A 20,139-nucleotide genomic window follows, 5' to 3' on the forward strand; every position below is an offset into this window, starting at 1 on the left:
TATCAACTATTATTCTTAGAAAGTTCAGTTAATTGAGGTGCGAGTGAATGATTGGTGATCAGATAGTGTAGGGTGGGAAATTCATTTTTTTAGGTGCTGCACTGTATATTTTAAAAGTAAAGAGCCGTGTTCATATTTCTCCATTGATCAGATAAAATTCAGATGTGACAGAAGCTTATACCCTGCCAAGATTAGTTGCGAAGGTTTAGGTTAATTTTGGCAGAATCTGGGCATTGTCGCAAATAGAATGTTTTGAAAACCATTGCAAGAAAGGCTTAGTTTTATACAGAAGAGCATTTTGAATCCCATTGTTCACCGTGGGGAAAGCATCTGCAAATGAGTTGAGCTTGTTATGCTCCCAGTCATCTTTAAAACACAGGTTTAAAATGTCATGTGAATATCGTGCATTGCACATGTCATTTTGCATTTTGCATTTTTTTTTTTAACTTCTGATAAAGTATCCAAGAAAAAAGGTGAAATAGCCTCAGTGTACTTATTTAGTGTTCAGGTTTCTTCGATTGCCATACAGATTGATGCAGAGCGGGTGGTAAATTCATTTTATGGCAGGCGGTAATTAATTTACCACATGTGGTAAAATAATTACACAAACTGATTACTGTGAAGTGAGTTCTTCTCTGGGGATCTGTGTGAATGATAGTATTTCATCTACATAGTAAATGTATTCTGAGATGCAACCAAAAGGGCATATTGTGACATTGTAAATAAAATACTGCAAATTCATCATTTAGAGTGTACTAAGTCCAGTCTGTGATTACCGTTAGTGGCCAGTGTATAAGAACAATTATTAGGCGGTGTTCTGAAGCTAGGCCCACCACTATACCATGAAATACCAAATATACGACCAACCAAAAATACCACCAACCAAAACTACTGCCAAAATACTTCTAACAACTTGGTGCGTTGACCGGGAAGTGGTAAAGTGATTACTTGGTGTGGCCTTGCATCATAACACATAACCATATTGTGCCCTCATTCTCTGAGTTAGAGCTGTGAGGTAGTACAGTGCTGTGTGCACATTTGACTCTTGTTATAGCATAATTGGCGATAGTACCGCTTTGTCTTAGATTCAGGCTGAATTTTCTGAGCTATCAGATTACCTCGATGCGGATCTCTATGCTTATGCAACCTGGTCATCTGAAAATCTTATAACATGGAAAAAAAGGATTAGCATGCAAGTGGAAAAAGAGGCATCTGAAGGTATTTTTGATGAAGGAAGTATTGTGCGAACGTTCCTTCTCAGACAGTTTCAAACGTCGGAGCGCAAAGGAGAAGGATTGCATCATTAGACTGTGTGCGAAACTTTGGTTTCTGCTACACAGATCCATAAAGTTGCAAAGGAAAGACTGTAAGGTCATTAGCAAGTTGCAAGATGATTTAGATGTAGAACGAAAACGGTTGCTCCAAATGGAAGAAAATGGGGAAATAGACACGCAATTGCAGGCCAAATGTAATGAGTTTACTACCGGGCTGGCATCAGACACAGATTAAAGAATTGCAGGAGATAGTCACTAAAGTCAGAGATGAGAATTCTAATTTCTGCCATGACGCACAGCAGCTTCATGCGCAGTGCAAAGAATTGAAACAGCAATGTCTTTTAATCTCAAGTCTCAAGAAAAACATCAATGTACCATGTTCACTGAAGCTGAATTTGGTCACAGCCCTAGCCAAGGAAATTTACCAGCAGCTGTCCACAAGGCCAGTCCTGGTTATGATCCAATCACCTGCAACTGCTCACACATATTCTCACCCACAAGAGAACAGGAATGAGCGACAAAATTACACATACCAGGATGCACCATGAAAATAATTATGAAATCTATCAAGACCTTGATTAGACCGTTCAAAAAAGGATGAGATTGTTGCATAGAAGATCATTTGGAGGCGGCCCATGATATATTCAAGACCCTTCGGATTCCTAGGCAACAATATGAACGGTATTTTCAACTCACTCTAGATGCATCTTCCGCTAGTGTTGTCTGTGGTCTGAACGAACAGGAAAATGTGTTGTGGGCAGACTTTGAGAAAGAAATTAGACACCTATTCTCGCCCTATCAGTCTGTACAGAAGGCCAAGAAAGCTGCTTATAGCATGGCTGCACAACAAAATGAATCCCCTCGCCAATTCTTTCAAAACTTAAAAAGGGCATTCTCACATTTTGTGTGACCTTTAACCCCAACTCAGTAGAATTTAAAAGAACAAGTTACTTTCTTACCTGGTAACGTTCTTTCGATGGGATGGTCCGACGACGTATTCCATATCTATGACAGGTAATCACTACAGCTGTGCTGCTTCGGAAACTTTTTTCGGCGTCTGCGTCCTGCGACGATGACGTCGATGCGCCGTCGTCGAGGACCTCCTCTGACGTCCGACGTCATCCGATGTGATAAGTAGGATGCACGACGCCCGTAGCCTCAGTTGTAGTTTTTTCCCCCAGAACGTGTGACATTAGTCAACAGCCAGTCAGACACAAAGCCTTGCGGAACGCAAGCTGCAATCGCAAAAGAAAGAAATTCTGCAGCGGGGAAGGCTGGGAGGGAGCGATATGGAACTCCAACAGATTGATATGGAGTCTGGACTCCGACGGAGACCAACGACCGCTGACTGTCAGCTCGTTGGCATGAGCTCCCCATCCTATGAGGGATGCATCCATCACGATCGTCACCTCCGGCCAGGGAAGCCAAAATGGAGCCCCCTTCATCAAGTTGCCTTCGACGGCCCACCACAGAAGGTCCCGGGCGACCGAGGGCGGCACCTGAACCGGGTCCGACATCCTGCCGGAGGCCTGCGACCATTGCATCTTGAGTGCCCACTGCAAAGATCTCATCCGCAGGCGAGCCTCTGGCACCAGAAGAATGCAGGATGCCATGAGGCCGAGCAACCTCAAGAACTCGAACGCTGGGAGCGTCTGGGCATGCCGAAACTTGTGCACCATCTGCTGAATGTGAAGAGCCCTCACCTGGGGAGGAAAACACTGCCCCAGGGAAGTGTCGAGCACTGCTCCGATGTACTGGAGCCGCTGTGTTGGCGTCAAATTAGACTTCTTTAAATTGAGGGCGAAGCCCAGCCTGTGAAGGGAGTGGCAGGTGACGGACAGATGATCCAGGACTTGCTCGGGAGAGCTCCCCCTGATCAACCAATCGTCCAGGTAGGGGTAGACGTGCATCCCCCCTTGCCTGAGATGCGCTGCCACCACCACCATGAGCTTGGTGAAAACCCTCGGGCGGAGGTCAATCCGAACGGCAGGACCCGAAACTGAAAGTGCGAGTCGCCAACCGCGAATCTCAGGTACTTCTTGTGCTTGGGATGGATCGGCACATGGAAGTAAGCATCCTTGAGGTCGAGAGACACCAACCAGTCCTGAAGCTGAAGGGCCTGGAGGACTTGAGAGAGAGTAACCATCTTGAACTTGTCCTTCCTGAGGAGTTTGTTCAAACAGCGCAAGTCCATGATGGGTCTCAATCCCCCGTCTTTCTTTGAAATCAAAAAATAAGGGGAATACCATCCCTTGTTCCTCTCTGCTACAGGCACCAGTTCTATGGCGCCTTTCTCCAGCAGGGCTTGAATTTCCTGCGCAAGGAGCGGATCCGGTCTCTGAAAAGAGAGGTTCCCTGGTGGATTGTCGTGAGGCCTCTGCCGAAAGGGAAGACAGTAACCGTGGGTTATGATCTCCAGAACCCACACATCTGAAGTAATGGCACGCCACTCTACAAGATGCTGCGCCAGCCTTCCCCTAACCGGCGAACCATGGGACATGGCCTCATGACTGAGTAGTAGCGGCTGCGGCGTTACCTGAGGGCAAAGAGGCAACTGCCCGAGCGGCCTTGGCACCACGGGTACCCTGTCGTCCACCTCTGGTACCCCTGCGCTGGCCTCTTTGACTGCCAGCTCCTCTCGCTTTACTGAAGGACGAGTAATAGCGAAAGGAACCACCCCTCCATTGCTGTCCCCTAGGACGAAAAGGCGGAGGTTGGCGAACTGCTGCGCCCAACGACTTCGCTACAGCTTTGGAGGTCTGCAACCTCTCAAGGCTCTCGTCAGCCTTGCTGCCAAAAAGGTGTTCACCGTCAAAGGGCATGTTGAGGAGCCGGGACTGCACATCAGGAGCAACCACGCAAACCTGCGTATCACGGTGCTCGCCGCCATGGACCTGCTGACGCATTCAGCCATGTCCAAACCCGACTGAACGGACTCACACATGGCATCCTTACCATCCTGGACCATAGCAAGGAAACCATCCCGTTCGTCCCCTTCGGGAATATGTTCAGCCGCTAACGCAACACAGTTCCACAGAGTGTGTGTGAAACGAGACAAGGCACAAATGGAGTTGGCCGCCTGAAGCGCCATACCACCAGAAGAAAACACTTTCTTCGCCCAGCCATCAAAACGTTTGTCGTCCCTATCAGGAGGGATGGTAGGGTACGACGCCTGCTTCGCCAGGGCCGTGGCCGCCTGCACCACCAAACTCTCCGGAGTGGGGTGCCTGGTCAAGTAGCAGGGGTCGCTACTGGCTGGACGGTATTTTTGCGACAAGGACCTGCCCACCGCCGGGAGACTCTCCAGAGCAGTCCAAGCCGCCGCCACCCTTCTCTGTAGAGCCATATGAAACGGCAGTACCGGGTCAGTTGGGGGACCAACATCAAGGATGTCCGTGAGATCATCCAGCACAAACTCCCCTGGGGGAGCAGACCATCCCAAGTACTCGGAAACCCTAGCCATAAGGCGCCGGTACGAGGAATCGGCATGATAGCCAGGCTCAGGCCTACAAAACTCCACCTCCGGAGAGGTGTCCAGTCCACTGGCATCATGCAGTGACTGCCTCAAATCGTCAAACTGACTATGGCCCGAGACCATTTCATCCGGAACCTGACTAGGAACCAGGCCATCAGAATCCTCATCCACCTCCGAAATATATTCCAGGTGACGAAAAGAAGGCACCCGAGAGTGCTTGCTCTTAACCAGAGCCTTCCTAGGGGGTTCCCCCGTGCCACGGGGCACCTCCGACACCCCGGCCTCGAAAGGCGTCGAGTGAATCGACGCCAGCGTCGAGAGAACAGGCATCGGCGCCCAGAGGATCGGCGTCGACGTCAGATGCAGCGCCGCCAGCATCGACGGCGTCGACACACTCCTCGAAGCCGGAGCTCCGAGTGTGTCCTTCGACGACCTGAGCGTCGACGGCTTCGACGACTTCCTCGGAGCCTCGAGAAAACCTGTCAACGCCCTCGACGCCTCAGACGTCGATGTCTTCCTCGAAGACATCACAGGTGCACACAGTCTTGAACGCGTCGAGGACCGGGACCTGGAACGGGTACGTCGAGAACGAGTCCCCTTGTCCGAACGGGACCTCTCGCGTGACTCGTGCCGACCACTCTTGCAAGCGGTGTCTCTCGACCTCTCACGGCCGACCCCACTCGGGGGCGCGGACGGCTTAGTACCCTGACACTCGAGAATCGCCAGCATTTTCTTCCCGAAGGAAACCCATTCCTCCGGCGTCGCACGGCTGGTGGGGTAAGCGACGTGCCGGGCAGAGTCCTCAGAAGAGGACCTTGAAGACGACCGCTGTCGGCGCTTCCGAGAATGCCTCGAAGAGGCCGAGGAGTGGCGAGACCGACTCCTAGAAGGAGACCCACGAGACTTCCGACGATGACGCGAAGAGTCACCTCTCGAATCATCCGTCGAAAGCCCCGCAGACTTCGACTTCCGGGGCTTGGACACCCGACCTACCGACAACTTCTTACGTTCTCGTAAGGCTTTGGACGTGAGCGACTGGCAGTCGATACAGTCATCGGTGTCGTGGGCCTCCCCGAGGCACCAGAGGCAGGCGTTGTGCGAGTCCGTCACCGACATCTTGGACCCACACTCCCCGCACTTCTTGAAGCCCAGACGCGGGGTCGAAGACAAAGTAGAAGACATCTTCACACAAAGGATTTTCTCACAAAAACAAACAGGTTCGAAGAACCGAGAAGAACAGAACTCCAAAGAGTCGAGGCGTTAACCGAGATTCACGATGCAACACGTTTGCGGAAAAAACGGAACTGAGGCTACGGGCGTCGTGCGTCCTACTTATCACATCGGATTACGTCGGACGTCAGAGGAGGTCCTCGACGACGGCGCATCGACGTCATCGACGCAGGACGCAGACGCCGAAAAAAGTTTCCGAAGCAGCACAGCTGTGGTGATTACCTGTCATAGATATGGAATACGTCGGAGGACCCAATCCCCTTGAACTGCGTATTTCTATGGGCTCCAAAAAGAAATTGTCTCCCAATTAATCCATGAACTTGACAGGGAAACCCCATTAGAATGGATAATTGAACAGGCGACCAAACTGTATAAGGTGAAATTAAATGAGAATGAGGAGGAGCCTAGAAATAAGGAGACAAAATCAAAGTTTAAGGAATCCACACGAGCAGTTTTGGAGGTAAAATTTGTAAAGATGCTGCTAGAATCAGCCCAAGCACAGGCAAAGAATGACATGACACATAATCATAGGGGCGTGGCTCCACAGAGAACACCACCCTATGTTCCAATACATTGATCCCAGCAAATGTAACTCTTACATTAATCCTTATTACCTTGGTATTTCTCCCAGAGTGGTGTTTTGCCATGATATGCCAGGCCTGAATAACAGTCAAAATCAGATGTACAATGCACCATACCAGACATTAGGGGCCCAGAGTAGATTTGACCCAAGCACAATGGTGTATGGCCACCAAGAAAGACCAAGGTATGTGGATAGATTTCTTGAAAAATGGAAATCAGCATAGGGAACAGTTCCCACCAAATGAAAGGCAAAATATGAATGATATACCCGCCAATATAGTCAGTCCCCACCACGGGTTGACCATGGTCGGAGAATGGTCACCCCACGTTCTCCATCTTCTGTGTCACGAGATTTCAGGGGAAACACAAACACAAATCAATTTCCTGAAAGGCACTGGAACAGGCCCAATCCAGGTTAATTTAATCATTACCGGCCCAGACCACAAAGAGGAATTCATTGACAGGTTTCAGTGCTTAGAGGCCCAAGTTAAAATGTTGTCTGAGCAAATAGGAAAATGATGTGCATTTCAAAAGCAACAACCAAGTGAAGGGGCAGAAGGTCATAGGAATGACCTTGCATGTAGTGACAACAAATGACTAGCTTGTCACCTCTGCCATGATGCAAACACAGATTCCATGAATCACCTTTGAATAAAAATACTGAATTGCTTGCCGACTTAAAAACAAATTAAAGTGAGACATGGAATTATAACACACACAAAAAGGGAGTGTGGTTTAACTTGGAGTTGAACCAGACCATTCAGGTGTGTGAAGATGAAGAGCAAAAAGGAGAAAATGAACAAGAGGATCCCGAAGAACAGAGAAGTAGATTTAAAAAGAATATGCAACATGAAAAGAAACACAAAATGAAGAGTCAGGATCAAAAGACAGTGTATCCTTACTTACTAGTCAAAATACTGTTCATACCCCCCCACAGAAAAAACAATTCCCCAAAAGGTATGGTGCAGGTCAGTCAGCTGAGGAGTATTGTGAACCACAGATATTCCAAGGGACAGAAATGACAGGTACCATACAAAATGCAGATAAGTGTCACACACCAGAAACTGACATGCAGTCATGTGACACTTGTGAAAATACACAGCCAATATGTTCCAAAGTGGAGGTACGTAGAGAGGACAGACAATTGGGAAAGAACAATGAGAGATTGGGGTGTGAACACTGGTGGTCCCACCCATATCAGAGGGGCAGTCAGTGGCTACACTTCAAATGGGTTCTGAGCCCAGAAAAATAGACAAAGAAATTCAAAAGGAAATGGACAAAAAGGAGGTTAAAAAGTCATTTCATATGCCCCTTTGCCTAGCAAAAAGCCAGGCTGATCCGAGAAGAACAAGTTACTCTCTTACCTGGTAACGTTCTTTCGATGGGATGGTCTGACGACGTATTCCATATCTATGACAGTAATTACCACAGCTGGACGCAGACGCCGGAGCCGAAAGATTTTCCGAAGCAGCACAGCTGTGGTGATTACTGTCATAGATATGGAATACGTCGTCGGACCATCCCATCGAAAGAACGTTACCAGGTAAGAGAGTAACTTGTTCTTTGAGGGGATTGGGTCCTCGGACGTATTCCATATCTATGACAGACTCCCAAAGCAGTACCAACATATGGAGGAGGGAAAAAGAATTTAGAATATAGAAATTTAGAATGCCCAATCAAATTGCAGAGTAAAGGACCGCCTTGCCAAAGGCCAGATCCTGCCCATGGATAGAATCAAGGGAGTAGTGTCGTACAAAAGTATGGACCGAAGCCCATCTGGCTGCTTCACAGATGTTACGAATAGGAACACCCGTCTGCAGGGCAGTAGAGGCAGCAATACCCCTATTAGAATGGGCATGTAAGTCTACCGGAAAGTCCTTACCCGCCAGGCGGTAACATTCATAAATTGCCAAGATAATCCATCTAGACAAAGTCTGCTTAGTCACAGCTTGTCCCAACCGCCTTCCAGCGTAACCAATAAAGAGCTGATCGTCCACTCTGACCCGGGACATGCGTGAAATGTAGAAACTTAAACCTCTCCTAGGATCCAACCTATGGAGCCTCTCCTCTTCCTTACCAGGATGTGGAGGAGGATAAAATGCCGGAAGAACAACCTTCTGGCTTAAATGAAATTCCAACACCACCTTCAGAAGAAAGGAAGGACAAACTCTAAGGACAACCCTGTCCTTATGAAACACAGTGAAGGGGGGCTTAACTGAAAGTGCCTGCAACTGACTCACTCTGCGAGCAGAAGTGACCGCAACTAAAAACACAGTGTTAAGGGTTAACAGCCTCAAAGGACAAGAATGTAAAGGCTCAAACGGAGCACCCATAAGGAATTTCAGAACAAGGTTCAAATCCCAACCAGGCACCTGGAAAGCTGACGGCAGAAACACATTAGTGAGTCCTTGAGAAACTGAGAAATTAAAGGAATTTTGAAATAGGAACACTCCTCAGACGAGCGCTTAAATATAGACAAAGCCGCCAGGTAACCTTTAACAGTACCCACTTGCAGGCCCCTGTGGGCCAAATAAAGCAAAAAAGACAGAACCACAGGAATGTCACATGAAAAAGGATCCACATTCTGAACCCTGCACCAGTCGCAGAACCTTCGCCAATGGCAACGGTACAGGGACTTAGTCGCCAGCCGTCTGGCCGAAAGCAACACCTCCATCACGTCTTCAGGGAGGTCCCAATCCTTGTACCTTAACCTTTCAGAAACCAAGCGTGAAGGTTGAGGGACTTGACCTCTGGATGGAGAACCTGACCCCCCTCCCGTGAGAGCAGATCGTCTCGGTAGGGAAGACGACGTGGAGGGCAGATGGACAAGTCGAGAAGTTCCGGGTACCACGTCCTCCAGGCCCATGCCGGAGCAATAAGGATCATCCGAGAACCGAACCTCCATAGCCTCCGCAGCACTTGCGGGATGAGGGGGACTAGAGGAAACGCGTACAGCAGTGGGAAGGACCACTCCACCACAAACGCGTCTCCTAAGGCTCCTTTTGGAGGAAATTCCCACGAGCAGAACCTTTCGCACTTCTGGTTGACACTGGAGGCGAAGAGATCCACTTGAGGGGTCCCCCAAAGGGCGAATATCTCCAGGAGAATCTCCTGAGCCAGCTCCCACTCGTGAGAGATCGCGCTATGCCTGCTCAGAGCGTCCGCCGTCTCGTTTTCGTCTCCAGCCAGATGAACTGCCGAGATCGAAACTTCCTGCTGGATGGCCCAGAACCCGAGCTGCATCGCCTCCCTGCACAGAGGAAGTGACCCTGCCCCCCCTCTTTTTGTTGAGGTAGTGCATGGCCCTTGTCTTTCAACTCGTTGGCATGACCTCCCCATCCTGTGAGAGATGCGTCCTTCACGATCATCACCTCCAGCCAGGGCAGCCAAAATGGAACCCCCCTCATCAGATTGCCTTCGACGGCCCACCACAGAAGGTCCTGGGCGACTGAGGGTGACACCTGAACGGGGTCCGACATCCTGCCGGAGGACTGTGACCACTGGAGCTTGAGGGCCCATTGCAGAGATCTCATCCGCAACCTGGCCTCTAGCACCAGAAGAATGCAAGATGCCATGAGGCCGAGCAACCTCAAGAACTCTAACGTCGGGAGCGTCTGGGCAAGTTGAAACTTGTGCACCATCGGCTGAATGTGAAGAGCCCTCACCTGGGGAGGGAAACACACCCCCAGGGATGTGTTGAGCACTGCTCCGATGTACTGGAGCCGCTGTGTTGGCGTCAAGTGGGACTTCTTTAAGTTGAGGGAGAAGCCCAGCTTCTGAAGGGAGTGGCAAGTGACGGACAGATGATCCAGGACCTGCTCGGAAGAGCGCACCCTGATCAACCAATCGTCCAGGTAGGGGTAGATGTGAATCCCCTCTTTCCTGAGATACGCTGCCACCACCACCATGAGCTTGGTGAAGATCCTCTGGGCGGAGGTCAATCCGGCACCACCAAACTCTCCGGGGTTGGGTGCATGGTCAAGTAGCAGGGGTCGCCACTGGCTGGGCGATATTTCTTCGGCAAGGACTTGCTCACTGGCGGGAGACTCTCTGAAGAAGTCCAAGCCGCAGCCACCCTTCTCTGCAAGGCCATATGGAATGGCAGTACCGGGTCAGTTGGTGGACCTTGGTCGAGGATATCAGTCAGATAATCCTGCTGAAAATCCCCAGGGGGTGCAGACCACCCCAGGTAATCCGTGACCCTCGACATCAGGCGCCGGTAAGAGGAGTCGGCATGCGTGCCAGGCTCAGGCCTACCAAACTCCACCTCCGGAGAGGTGTCCAGCCCACTGGCGTCGTGCAACGACTGACGCAGGTCCTCAAGTTGGCTATGACCAGAAAGGAGGACATCAGGAACCTCTGCAGGAACCTCACCTTCCTCAGACCCCTCATCCGCCTCAGAAATATAATCCAAAGGCTGGAAAGAGGGTACAGAAAAAGGAACAAAGACATGTTTAGCCTTGGCCAGAGCCTTTCTGGGGGGTTCCACTGTGCCACGGGGTACCCCCGACAAAGCTGCCTCGAAAGGCGTCGAGGGTGTAGACGGAATCGGCGTCAACGTTGACCGCAGCGCTGACAGCTTCGGCGGCGTCGACACAGGCCTCGAGGGCAGAGCCCCGAGCGTGTCTCTCGACAGCCTGGGCGCCGATGGCGTCAATGACTTCCTCAGGGGCGGAGCCTCGAGAGAGTCAGTCGACGACCTGCAGACCGACCGGAGCCCTGCGATTGAAAAATCGCCAACATCTCCTTTCAGAAGGAATACGATTCCTCAGGAGTGGAATGCTTGTTGGGACAAGCAACCCACCGATGGGCGGAGTCCTCGGACGAGGACAGGGAAGGCGACCTGTGACGGCGCTTCCTGGAGTGCCTCGTAGAGGCAGAGGAATGGCGGGACCGACTCCCAGACCGAGAACCCCCGGACTCACGACGACGATGTGCAGAGTCACCCCTTGAATCATCTGTCGAAAGACTAGTGGAAAGCGACTTCCGGGGCTTGGCCACCTTACCGACTGACAGCTTCTTCTTACGCTCCCGCAAGGCCTTCGATGTGAGCGATTGGCAGTCGACACAGTCATCCGTATCATGGTTCTCCCCGAGGCACCAGAGGCAAGTGTCGTGCGTGTCAGTCAGCGACATCTTGGACCCGCACACCCGACACTTCCTAAACCCGGACCACGGGGTGGAAGAAGCCAAAGACATCATACAATATTCAATGAAGAAACAGGTTCGAAGAACCGAAAGAACAGGATTCAGGAGAATTGAGGCGCGCCGAGATCTCCGAAGCGAACACATTAGTGGAAAAAACGGTACTGAGGCTACGGGCGTCGTGCGTCCTACTTAGAACATCCGGTGACGTCGGCTCGACGGAGGCCTTCGAGGACGGCGTATCAACGTCATCGACGCAGGACGCAGACGCCGAAAGATTTTCCGAAGCAGCACAGCTGTGGTGATTACTGTCATGGATATGGAATACGTCGGAGGACCCAATCCCCTCGAAAAGTAATTTGTGAGATGCGTAAGAATTCACACTTTCTCTGCATACTAGAAGAAGTTGAGGACAAGATACTATGCTCTTATTACTATTCAAGAAAAATGTAACGCGTTTGCTATGATTGACACAGGTGCCCAAGCAACAATAATGACAAGAGAACTGATGCAAGTATAAATGAAGGGAGATCCCCACAAAACCATGTAAAGGGGAGGCAAAGTGAAGGCCCTGTGCACAATTTCAATGGGCAAGAAATACCTATTGAAGGTGTCACTGAGGGTGACATAAAGATAAGGACGCATAGGATGAGACAGGAAGTGTTGGTCACACCCATTAATGAAATACCCTTCCTCAGAGGGACACACTGCCTGAGGAGACTGTTGCCCCTCATTGATGGGGTAAATGGGGTATTGTGGTCCTTAGCCAAAAAACCACTGAAACCTAAGAAAATAATGACCCAAAGGAACAGCATAAAATAATACCACACCATTGCTAAATCCGAAGTGCAGTGGAAGTATATCTTCAGAATGGCTGCGTGCCGAGCGACACTGTCATTCTAATGTGTCAGGATGAAATGCGAGGAGAAAAAGAGAAGCAATCATTGGAGATTTATTTGGACCCTGAGAAAAACTGGCAAACAGAAATAGATGAAAATGACAGAGAGGAGATCCCAAATTTAAAAATAAAAAATTAACACATCATTGACCTAGATGACCCTGAATTGGGACAAAGAATTGTAGGAAGATGCATGCTAAAGATTGCAATTGGCTCTAAAAGCATTCATCACATTGTGTGGATCGTGAGCGGAACACAAAACAAATTCTATCTTGGAAATGACATCATGAACAGAATGTGTATGGTGTTAGCCTTTCAAAATCAAAAGATCTGGTCCAGATTGGGTGGAGCTGCACCTGAATTTGAAGACAGGAGACAAGCTTACCATTGTGCCCAAATGATGCCATATGCAATTGAACTTAAAGTGAAAAAGGATGTTACTGTTCCCACATTTACCAGACAATTTACAGTAGCATTAAACTACAGGAAGGGACTACAGGTGGAAGATCCTGATGCATTTGTGTGCCTATATGAATCCATAAAGCAACAAGGATTAGGATGTGAATATACACCATTGGTAGAAAGTTGGGATGGACTCATTCAAATCCTTGTGGACAATAAAGGGTGTCAAGACTTAATTCGGAAGAAAATACATTGTTAGAAATGGCAGTACAGAAATCTTACTACACTGCTGATTTCAGTAACCCAGTGATCGGGACTATTCCTGAAAGCTATGTGACTGCAGAGGGTGAATTACCAGAACCAGTGGATTCTAAGCTAAAGGGAATCTTTAAGGTTCAGTCTGTGTATCCTTATGAGCCAAGTGAAATGATAGGCTGTCATCAGGATGATTGTGTACTATTTGAATTAGGTCAATCTAAAAGAGAAAAGGGGCATATTGAAGTGGAGGTCAATATTCCAAAATATTTGAGAGTAGTGGCTCTCCAAAGAGACACTGCCACACGGTTAGAGGAAAGCACAGACGACCCTCTTTTGGAGTATTTCCCACAGTTTTCTAAAATGGTAAAGGAGCAGATTCAGGCTGCAGATTCTTGCATAAATGAAGAGGAAAAAGACTAGTTGAGGAAAATATTCATGGAGTTCAAACAGGTTTTTGCCAAAGATGCCTATGCCTGTGGGCTGACCGATTTGCATGTTGCCACACTACCAGGAGGATATGGTAGGGAGATGGTATTTGTGCGACAATATAGGTTGCCCCTGGCATGTCTGGAGTCATTGGCTGAAATAATCAAACATTTAGAATCTAGAGGCATCATTGGGCCTATTCATAGTACATCAAATACTCCCATATTAGGTGTGCTAAAACCCAATGGCCAATGACGTTTGTGTGCAGACTTAAGAGAATTGAACAAGAGGGTAGATGTTTCACGATGGCAACTTCCATTTATTGATCAGGGCCTTGCACAGGTTCATGGGTCAAAGGTTTCTACCACCTTGGATATTACAGCTGGATACCAGTGTGTGCCACTAGCTGAAGACATGCAACATTTATTTAATTTGAGAAATCACAATATGCATGCTCCCAGACTCCTTTTGGGTATGTCAATAGTGGGAGTGAGTTTGGGATATTCCTGAGCAAGGCACTCCCACATAGTTTATGTGGATGATGTGCTAATCAATAATGAAGATTTGAAAAGCTATTTCAATGAAATCAGACATGTAATCAGCCAGCTTCAGAAGCATGGAGCAAAGGTATCTGTACAGAAAGTACAGTGGTGTAGAAAAAGAGTAAACTTCCTAGGCCATGAAGCGACATAACATGGTTAAAACCCACAAAAGAAAAAGGTGGAAGCAATTCAGAAACTAAAAGATCCCACTAATTTGAAAGGTTTAAAAAAGCTTGTAAAGAATGACAGGCTACAATAGGAAATGTATTGAAAATGATGCTGAGATTACACAATCTTTGACGAGGTTAGTGAAGCAGAGTGTACCTTAGAAATGGGAGAAGGAACCAAGTGAGGCCATGGCCATGTAAAAAGGCTGTCTGATGAAGGTGCTATGTTGGCGTATCCAATAAAAAAACAGGATTTCTTTGTAGAAATAGGATTCACAGATATGTCAGCAGTGTTATATCAAAAACATGATGCAAATAACAAAACCATTGCATATGCCAGCAAGGCATTGTCACAGGTAGAGAACAAATTTAGTGAATGTGAAAAATCACTTCTGACCACTGTCTGGACGTGGCAACATTTTTATTCCATAATTCAAGCGGAGCGAGTGATTGTTGAAACAAATCAACAGACTCTTCATTTCTGCAAAGTAAAAGGATCAAATCGGGGAATTTGGCCCAGTCAAGAATCACTTCATGGACGTTAGCACTGCAGGGATTTCCAGTGGAGGTGAGATACGGACAGAACAAAAAGAGCCCAGTTACTCAAGGGCTAGAAGAATTACATGATTGTGCAGCTGTTTGTGCACATGAAGACACTGAATTAGAAAATGGAGGTGAATTTGAGCAATCCCCACACAAGGCTTTCCATGAAGAAACATGTAAGGATATCCCAACTGTGAATGTAGATGGATGTGCATATCACATGGAAGGGTTCAATGTGTTAAAATCGCAGCAGAAAATGCCCGTGGCCACAAAATATTGCGGCAAAAAGGCTATGGTTTTGCCACCACAATCCATGTAAAGGATGCGGGGGTCACCCCCGCACCGCAACCCTTGCACCCATTATACCATTTAGTGGGAGCGGGGGACATCCCCGCTCCTCTTAAATGGTGTAATGGGGTACACCTTTAACGGGTCAAACCACAACATTTTTTGCCACGATTTTTTTTACCAGCAACATTTTTGCTAAAATTCTATCACTGCATACCCATGGAAGGTGATTCTGAAAAAGAACTAATGGCAGGGATGGGAAACTGGTGGATTAAATGTGATAGCATCCCGAGAGTAAGCATGAGGCTAGGCCCCAAAAGAAGTCAAGTTGCAGAATTGGCTGCCATTTATAAGGCAATATCTATAGCGGTGGAAAAGGAACGTAAATACATTGTTTTAGTCATTGATTCTGACTACGCACAAAATAGTTTTGTTGAATATTTATCTGGCTGGAAAGTGAGGGGAATGCTCGCATATAACAAGAAACTACTGAAACATGGCAAAACAATTCAAGCCATGGACAAGCTTGTTTCAGAAAATGACATGATCATCCATCGGAGGAAGATACGTGGTTATGTGAAAACACCAGGGGAAAACAATGAAGGAAATGACAAGGCAGATCAATTAGCCAAAATTGGGGCTGTGATGGGCGAGTAATTTCCCATTGAACACCTGATGGGTGAAATCCAGGTGGACGCGATAACACGCTCCAAATCTGTGAAAACGAATGATCAGCCCATGGCACAGTGGAGTTTTAATACCTCTGATCAAGACTTGAATAAGGCCCAAAAGGAGGATCTTATTTTAAGTCCATTTTATAATCATGTGTTAGCTGCAGAACAGAATCCTCTGACTGAAGAAAACTGCAAAGGGAAAGAGGAATTGAGGGTGTTATTAAAAAACAAATTGAGAATTAGTTTACAAGATGGGCTGATGATTAGAGAATCTGTGACAGGCCAAAACCAATGGGTAGTGCCTTTTTCATTTCAGGGATTGATGTTACATCATGCCCACAGTGCCATAACTGCAGGCCACCACAGAGATTCCCAAAAAACTTTGGATATTTTAAAAGAATATGCCCATTGGCCACACATGTGACAGGATGTAGAACTCTACACCAGAGGATGTTTTCATGTGTGCAATTTCAGCATGCTTCCCCAACTCACAGAGCACCATTAATGAAAAGAGGTTTGACACTCCCAATGTCCGATCTACAAGCTGAATCTGAAGGGCCCGTGCAAAGGTCAGCAAGGGGAAACAGGTATATGTTGACGGTCATTTGGTTAATGTCCAAATGGGTGGAATGTATCCAAATCAAGGCCACTTTGTTAGTTAATTATATCTTTTCAAGATTTGGTTTACCTCCGAGAATTGAATCTGATCTTGGAGGTAATTTCACTAGTGCAGTAATGACAAAAATGTGGCAAATCTTGGGCATGAAAAGGAAGTTCCAGATTTCATACCGGCCCTCCTCTTGAGGGGGAGCGGAACGATGTAATCGATCAATAGTTCTTATTTAAAAAAAAGTTTGTAGCTGAAGCAGGATCTAGCTGGGATCTACAACTTCATTAGGTATTAACGGCTCTCAGGTCGTCACCATCTAGATCGAGAAATGTCAGCCCCCACGAAATTTTGACAGGTAGGAAAATAGCTTTGGCACACAGAACAAATGAACAGGTACGTGTAAATGCATCCACAATCCATGAATATGTGGAAGAACTGAGAAAGCATTTGAAATATGCTTTTGCATTTGCACAGAGAAATTTGGAAAAAGCCGCTGACAGTGCAAGTCATTTCGTGATAGGAAAACATCTGTGGAAGAATATGAAGTAGGTAACCAGGTAAAAATAAAATCTCCAAATTCCTTGCATCATGGTGCGGTCCATTTCAGATTGTAGGTATGGTTTCACTTGTAGTCTACAGAATCGCCAAAAAGGAGGGAGAGTTAACAGTGGAACAATGGGCCTCATTACGAGTCAGGCGTTAAGGGGTTAACGGCGCCGTAAACGGCGCCGATCCTTAACGCCTGATTACAAGGTCCCTTAGCGCCATGGTGATTTTAACGCCTGCTTTTTGCAGGCGTTAAAATCCATGGCGCTAAGGGACCATGGTGCTAATTACGCCACCGTAATTTACGGTGGCGTAATTAGCGCCTTCCCCACTCCCATTATGCCCTATGGGGCAAAAATGGGAATGGGGAAGGGTAAAATGGGAAATGGGGATTTACCGCCCCACTCACCTTGGAATGGGGCGATAAATCCGCCATCCACCATGGTGTAAACGCAGTTTACACCATGGTGGTAAGGGTACGACCCAGGCGGTAACTTACCGCCTGGGTCGTAATGAGGCCCAATTTGTCCATGTTAACCAGATTAAGCCCTTCCACCCGAAACATGAAGTAAAATGGCTCGAACAAATTGGAGAAACCAGGGAGTGAGAGATGTGGTTATGTTCTGGAAATAAAGTGCTTACATATTAAACAGACTCACCATAACAGGTAGATAGGTGTACATATTTTGAAAAATATCATCTTGGAGTCTAAAGGGGTAAAAAGGAGAGATACATCAGGTGAGTAATTGCGTATCTCTTTATAATGATATATGAAGAAAGGAGAGATAAAACGGCGAGTCCATACATGTAAATATGAGCCGAAAGTCTGGAAGTAAATACATATATAAATAGATAACTAAGAGAAAGGGGTATTGCAAATAAGTAAAACATTTCAAAGATGAGATTGTGTGACTATGGTCAGATTGGTAGATTGGGTGAGTATGATTAGATTGTCTGGGATTTTGGTTGAAGCAAATTTTGTAAGCAATGTAGTTAATTTGTATTATATTTCTATTGAATTCTGTGTTGAGATTGGTTGTGTTTGAAGTATATGGCTGGAAAAGTGCTGTGTTATATTCTTGTGCTTAGTTTATGTTATTTTGATATGGTCCTAGAGAAGTGTCCTAACTGCATTATATTGTATGTTTGTGTATAATCTGCATTTATTTTTTATTTCAGATATCCAAATGAAAAGGGAAAAATTAATGGATTGATGTACTTGACTCTTAATTTGTCTCTTTGCCTTAGAAATGAACTGATTATCCTGATCAGCGCTCTGGAAGTTGGAGTGCGCCGGATCTCTGAAGGATGCCACTGGAGACGAGTACCCTGAAAAGACCCCCTGGCCCGAAAAAGGGGGTTAAGATGCTAACCCCAGAAGGAAGTCCCACTTGCAGAGGATGGAGGTTTACTTCACCAAAGACCATTTCCTGGACAAGAGCCTGACTGGATATTCTGACTGAACGCTTGCTTTGGTCTGAAGAGATTTTAAACAGCTTATTTTATTTTTATTATTTTTATAAACATTGGGCCTCATTACAAGTCAGCCAGTCCGGAAACAATGGTGGTGTTGTTTCAGGACCAGCTGATTCCGAGTCCTGCAGGCGGGAGGTGTTACTCCCGCCAGGTGTGACCTGGTGGAAGTAACACCACCCGCCTACAGGCGGACATGGAAACACCGGCTCGGTCATAGACGGAACAAGTGTTTCCATGGTCCCCATCCCCATGGGAATGGGGATTTACAGAATTCCACCTCTGGAATTACTGAGTCACAGGGTTGTAATGCCCCGGTGATTCCGGCAAACACAGCGGCAGAATGGTATTACCGGTCCGGCGGCAGCTTGCCGGTTTTTCCGGCACGGCTACCGCCGGACTCGTAATGAGGCCCATTGACTTTTCAGGTTACTGGTGCAACTATATGGACTCATAGTTGTTTTGAAATTAATGTTACTTTTCTTTTTAATGTTTTATTCATTAAAAAAAAAATCAAAAAGATAAACATTCTAAAAAAGGGGATATAAAAAAGAAAGAAGAAATCCAATAGATCACTACTTGAAAACAGTTAAAAGTGACCAGAAGATGAAAATGGGATACATTACTCACCGTAATCGTATTTCTGATGCTTGTATCTGCTTAGATTCACATGCTGTGCATAGGCCGACATCTAGTGGAAGCTGCGGAGTATTACAGTTTGTTTTTCGAAACTCGAAAATGGGCGTCGACACAGGGCGTGCCAGTAATACTATCCCTAGTGTGACGTCCACTGTACCCAAGATCCCTCACGCGTCTAGGATCCTCAGATTGTATTTTTTCTGACATGAGGTAGCATGAGTACAGATAATCCAAGCAGATAGACAGAAGGTAAGACTACAAGCAATCATGCGCCTTCTCTCGGAGGGGAGGAAGGGTGGGTCGCATGTGAATCTAAGCAGATACAAGCATCAGAAATACGATTACGGTGAGTAATGGATCCCTTCTGAGGCTTGTGGAATCTGCTTAGATCACATGCTGTGCATAGATTAGCGAGCAGTACCAGAAGAAGGAGGTGGGATGTGAGAAGGGTCATGAGCAAATAAGTGTCTTAGAACCGCTTGTCCCACTTGTGTATCTGCCTTGGAATGGGTGTCAATGCAGTAATGCTGAGTAAAAGTGTGAATAGAGCTCCAAGTAGCTGCTTTGCAAATGGTGTCAAGGGGTACATTTGCAATGAAATCCAGAGTGGCCCCAATGCCTCTAGTAGAGTGAGCCCTTGGCGTAAAAGGCAGAGTCTTTTCAGAGAGTGAGTAACACAGCTGGATACAGTTAATAATCCACTTCGAGATGGCACCTTTAGAGACGCGATCCCCCTCTCTGCCTGTAGTTACGGAGACAAACAGTTGATCTGTTTTCCTTAGCGGTCTGGTTTTATTTACATAGTAGAGGACCGCCCTACGCACATCTAGGGTGTGTAGTTTCACCTCAGCCGAGCTTTGCGGGTTCTGGAAGAAAGCCAGAAGCTCGATGGACTGGTTTACATGGAATTTTGATATAAATTTAGGCGAGAAACTAGGGTGTGTGCGTAAAACCAGTTTGTCTTTAT

The 20,139-nt window shown here is 47.1% G+C and overlaps 1 protein-coding gene across 1 annotated transcript in view; it reads right to left on the minus strand.

Moving 5' to 3' along the window:
* Window positions 1-20,139, minus strand: part of LOC138581413 (cytochrome P450 2D15-like) — a 731,414-nt gene that overhangs the window by 452,693 nt on the left and 258,582 nt on the right. The window lies entirely within an intron of this gene.

This window comes from Ambystoma mexicanum, chromosome 3p (assembly GCF_040938575.1).
Source record: "Ambystoma mexicanum isolate Mex_15411 chromosome 3p, UKY_AmexF1_1, whole genome shotgun sequence".
In the NCBI taxonomy this organism is placed as follows: Eukaryota; Metazoa; Chordata; class Amphibia; order Caudata; family Ambystomatidae; genus Ambystoma; species Ambystoma mexicanum.